Below are 6,000 nucleotides of genomic sequence, written 5' to 3' on the forward strand. Positions count from 1 at the left end.
TGACTGTCTCATTTGGTTTTGTTCTTTTTCCCCCCTCCTTTCCTTCTCTCTTTTCTTTCATCTTTACTTCCTTTTTTTCTTCAGAAAAACAGCTTTCTTCCTACACTTTTCACAGCAGTCAGTGGTAGTGAAGCAAACTATTAAAGTGCTTTAAAAAGGAATGGTTCTGAACTGAAATTTGGGTTGGGAGGTGCAGCCCCACAGTGCAGTCTTGGTTATCACTGGAGTCTGAGAGATTGCCAAAGCCTCCAGGAAGCCATCTTCTAAGTGTCTGTGTTCATCAATTACATATTCTTGAAAAGATACTTTGTAAAATACACGTGCAATCTACACAAATCTGTTTCCTATTGGTGCACATTACTCCAAACTTTTTTTTTTCAAACGTCTGCACACATAATGCTCTTTCTTGTTCCCTTTTAAATATGCACAATACTTCACTATGTGGTTGTGCCATAATTTATCTAATCATATAATTCTGATCTATTCAATTAAATCATAAGTTTAAAAACACTTATTTAATAAAACCTGAATTATTTGAGTTTCTCCCAATCTACAGTTTTAAATGATGGTACAGAGAATAAGCTTCAACACTACAAAATCTCTCATGTGTGCAAGTATATGTTGCACACTGGTGGAACTGCTGCTTCAAAGGGCAGGCACATTTGAAAACTTGTTCTCCATAGCAGCAATGCACGATGCATTATCTGTGGAGAGCACAATTGAATAGAACACTGGTCACACAACTCCATGCTTCATTCCCTGCTACAACTATGAGAAGAATACAGGCAATTCAGAAAACCATGGTGGGTGGATGGGTGGGGCGGGGGTAGCGCATGGATCAGAGATTCTTGTAATAGGAGACTATTGCTGTCTCTGTCAAAAAGGTGAGATTTAGCCGCAAAGAGCCTGGAGAGGGGGAGGTCAAGCATAAGGCTGGGAAAGGGTTGAGTGGACGGGTCTGATGAAGGTGTTTGAGGAGTACTTTTTGTGAATTGCTGAAATTAAACATGCCAAACATTGATTGACAGAGTCTAGCCAGGGCCTTCTGCAATCCGTGTTTTTAATGTGTAGGTGCTAACCCTAGGCTATAGTGACCGAGTGTGTTAGAGTCTGTAAACAAGTCTGGATGGCGCCTGGCAAAATGCCAGAGGGAGTGGTTTGTGAAGTAACACCAGAGAGCCATTAAGTGTGGAGATTCCTTATTGGTGGACTGATGTATCCAGTTTATGCTAATTAAGATAAGCTGTGTGGAATGTATAAATACTGCTCCTGTCCTGCAATAAATGGCTCCCACTCCTGCTGTATCAATCTACACAAGTTGTTGGTCACCCCCCCCCCCCCCCCCCCGTTATTTTGCTGCAGCCGGACTGCGGCACTAGTGGCTAAGGCTTCCCGCGCAGGCCCATATCGGGCCACAGTGCTCCTCGGTGTCGCTCTTCCTACACTGTGGACAGGATCCGTACTGTGGACAGGATCCGTACTGTGGACCAGGACCCGTACTGTGGACAGGATCCGTACTGTGGACAGGATCCGTACTGTGGACCAGGATCTGTACTGTGGACAGGATCTGTACTGTGGACAGGATCCGTACTGTGGACCAGGATCCGTACTGTGGACAGGATCTGTACTGTGGACCAGGATCTGTACTGTGGACCAGGATCTGTACTGTGGACAGGATCTGTACTGTGGACAGGATCCGTACTGTGGACCAGGATCCTGAGGACGCGCCCCTGGTAACTAAGGAAGTGCGTGGGGCTCGCAGTCTGGACCCCGCTTTGGGGCGCGTGTGCAACTGCTAAACGCTGAGCGGCAGCAGAGCCATCGGATCTATTTTTAAATATCCAGAACAAAACTCCGCGTGCTGCTAATGGAAGAGCTGGACGCTTCCTCGAGGAGCTCCGGAGTACAGAAACAAGCCGGCTGCGGGGAGCCCAAACGGTCAGGGTTACGGTGCTGTGGGTGCGAGTTGCCAGCACTCCTTGGAAACCTCGCTGGGAAGCGGCCAAGGTGGGAAATGCGAATTGTCGGGGTGCGGGCCGGGTGTGGGCGGGGGGACCAGCGCCCCGCCCCTGGACCGCCGCGGACCGCAGCTTTATTTCTCTGCCTGTCTCGCCCGCATGGAGCCCTTAAGCAGGGCTTAGCCTGGTTTTCTGATGACGTCTGGCATTCTTTAACTGCATAACTGTCTCCATTTCGAGCTTGTAAATTGCTGACCTAATTCGGTTCTTAAGATATTTACCTTTTTTGAATTCTTGCCCGTTTACCTAATTTGGATGTGGGGAGGTGTTTCGGAAGGTCTTTTCTGCTGCCTAGAGACTGAAATTATTTTCCCGAAAGTTATGATTCTTTCGACAGTGAGATGGAAAACATGATTAATACCTTGATTGTATTTTATTTCACTTTGTTTAAAAGTTTAGAGTATGGATCACTAATTATTGATCTATTCCCAGTATCAATCCAACATAAATATATAAGAAAAATAAAATTGCTTAATGAATGGACACAGGAACTGACTCCCTAAATTAATGAAATTTTCACAAGTATAAACGACAGAAACCAGAAGAAACCAAATCAATGAAAATGCAAAGGACAACCACTCAATCAGATAAGTGATATTCAAAAGCGGAAAATTCCTTCATAAATATAAATTTTTAAGGGGATGTAACGTGCAAACTCAAACTTTATTGAAAGAATGTAACTTCTGCAAATTGAAATGATTTTTTAAAGAGTATTCTTAGTTGCAGATGGACACAATACCTTGATTTATTTCTAGGTGGTGCTGAGGATCAAACCCAGTGCCTCACACGGGCTAGGTAAGTGCTCTACCACTGAGCTACAACTCCAGCCCTACAACTCCTTTTTTCAACTCGTTTCTGTTTTCATCCTGATGCAACTGTTCTTACTTTCTTTACGAAGAACGTATGATTACCTTCGGTCATACTCCAGTGGTTCAATGGATAATGTATCCGACCACAGAGCAGAAGATTTTAGATTTAAGTCCTTGCTGGCTCAGTCTTTTTTGTGCTTACCCCTTTAATATATATATATATATATATATATATATATATATATATATATATATATATATATATATATATATATATTTATCTTTTTACATTGTTCAAATTGATAACAGAAACGACTTCTTGAAGTTCTTCAGAGAGGAATTCACTTGTTCTGATTCTTGGCAGATTTTATTTTGTATGTCCTGCACAACATTGCCATCTTGACTTTCTGGTAACTCTGCATGGATGCTCCAAGTACATCTGTTCTGCGATTTCATTATTTTTCCTGAAGTAGAGGTAAAAGTAAGGGATCATCATCTCCTCCTCTTCCTCCTCCTCCCCCTCGTCCTAGTTCTTTTAATTTCAGTATTAGGTTATACATAGTAGTTGGGTTCATTTTTACAAAATCACATATATGCAAGGAATTTAATTTGAAATTCCCCTTTTCCATCCAGTCCTCCCTCCTAGTCTCCTTCCTCTGCTCTACTAATCTTTCTTTTACTCCTTTATTTATTTATTTGTTTGGTTGGTTGGTACAGGGATTGAATTCAGGGGCACTTAACCACTGACCCACATCCCCACCCTTTTTCTATATTTTACTTAGAGACAGGGTCTCACTCAGTTGATTAGCACCTTGCTAATTGCTGAGGCTGGCTTTAATCTGGCGATCCTCCCTTCTCAGCCTCCTGAGCTGCTGGGATTATAGGCTTCCTTTGTTTATTTTTGGTTGGTACTTTCTGTGTGTGTGTGTGTGTGTGTGTGTGTGTGTGTATAATTCCCTTTGGTACCTTCATATATGCATATTACATGATTTCCTTAAATCAATTCCATATTTTCTCTCCCATCCTTCCTCCCTCCCTTTCTCCACCTTCTACTCCACTGATCTTCCCTATATATTTATGATAGTCGATCCTCTGCCAACCAGCTTCTTTCCCTTATTTTGCTCTAACTTACACATATGAGAGAAAACATTAGACTCTGGATTTACTGAGTCTGACTTATTTCACTTAGCATGATGTTCTCTATTTCCATCCATTCACCGAGAAAATATCACCATGAATTTTGTATTTATATCTTCCTCTTTTTTTAAATTTTTTACTTATAGATGGACACAATATCTTTGTTTTGTTTATTTATTTTTATGTGGTGCTGAGGATCAAACTCAGTGCCTCACATTTGCAAGGCAAGCAATCTGCTACTGAGCCACAACCCCAACCCCAATATCTTCCTCTTTTTAATGATACTGAGGAAGTGGATTGACTGAAAGAATCTTTGGGATGTAAACTTAAATGCCACAGTCCAGCTGCAGCAAAATAAGGGGGGTGGGGGGGGGGTGGGGGGGGTGACGAACAACTTGTGTATGTTGATACAGCAGGAGTGGAAGCCGTTTATTGCAGGACAGGAGTGGTATTTATACATTCCACACAGCTTATCTAATTAGCATAAACTAGATACAGCAGTCAACCAATCAGGAATCTCCACACTTAATGGCTCGCTTTTGTTACTTCTCAAACCACTCCCTCTGGCATTTTGCCAGGCACCATCCAGACTTGTTTACGAACTCTAACATTCCCCTGGCAAAATGCCAGGTGTTATTTTGACTTATTTACAGACTCTAACACTCAGATGCAAGTATTTTAAAAGGAATGAAGTTCAGAGGCATCATACAATATCTATGAACCCTGAAAGCATCGTTCTGAAGAAGTGAAGCCAGGCAGAAAAGACCACATTAAAAAAATAATAATAATAAGTTAATGGGTCTGGGGTATTGTTAGAGTCTGTAAACAAGTCTGGATGGCGCCTGGCAAAATGCCAGAGGGAGTGGTTTGAGAAGTAACAAAAGCGAGCCATTAAGTGTAGAGATTCCTGATTGGTTGACTGATGTATCTAGTTTATGCTAATTAGATAAGCTGTGTGGAATGTATAAATACTGCTCCTGTCCTGCAATAAAGGGCTCCTACTCCTGCTGTATCAACATACACAAGTTATTGGTCACCCCCTCCCCCACCCCCGTATTTTGCTGCGGCCAGACTGCGTAAGGGTTGTGGCTCAGTGGTAGAGCACTTGCCTAACATGTATGAGGCCCTGGCGTTGGATTCTTAGCACCACATTAAAAAAATAAATAAGCTAAAGGTCCCTTGACAACTAAAAATGTTTTTTAAAAAGATTAAATAAAATAATTTTTACACTGTATATAACTCTTATTTATACGAAATGTCCAGGATAAGCAAATCTAGAGACACAGCATTAGAGGTGGTCATGGCTAGAGAAAGAAGGGAATGGGAACAGAATTTGCTTAGTGTTTGATGAAATGTTGAGAAATTAGATAATGATGACGGTTGCACAACTCAGAGGATGGACGAAAGAAAATCCATGAATTACAGTGTCAATTTTATGGTATGTGGTTTATGGATTTCATGGTATAATTTTTAAAAATCAAGGAAGCGTCAAAGAAAAAGCAATAAAAATGGATCGAGATTTTCTTTTCTCTCGAGGGGCCGGACTCCCACTCCACCTCTCTCCTGCACAGCGTCTGTCCGTCTGTCCCGAGCGTCCACCCAGGAAAAAGGCGCAGGGCACTGCCTGGACAGATCCTGAATCTGGGAAGCGCAGCTGTGGGCCAGGGCCGTGTCCTGTTTGGCCGCATCTTGGAGCCGGGTTCCGCTGCCGTCAGTGTGGGACTTCACGGCCAAAGACCAAGGCCCAGGAAAGGTCCAGACAGGAGCCAAACCTACAGACCAACGGCGGAAAGGGAGGGCGCTGGGCTCCCCAGGGGGCTCCCCCCACTAACCCTAGGCTCTCGACATTGTCCGTCGGCGGGGCGGAGCGCAAGCCCGAGAGACTGGCCGCAGGCAGCCATCCCACCAAAGCCCCCATTTCTACTCCCCGGATGTGGTGCTGGAGATTATTTAATTATCTATGATAAGTGTGTGTTAACTCACATCTTCCTGGGATTACTGACGTGGTGACATCAATCAAGTCCTACCAATTTGCC

Source organism: Marmota flaviventris, chromosome 6, assembly GCF_047511675.1.
Source record: "Marmota flaviventris isolate mMarFla1 chromosome 6, mMarFla1.hap1, whole genome shotgun sequence".
In the NCBI taxonomy this organism is placed as follows: domain Eukaryota; kingdom Metazoa; phylum Chordata; class Mammalia; order Rodentia; family Sciuridae; genus Marmota; species Marmota flaviventris.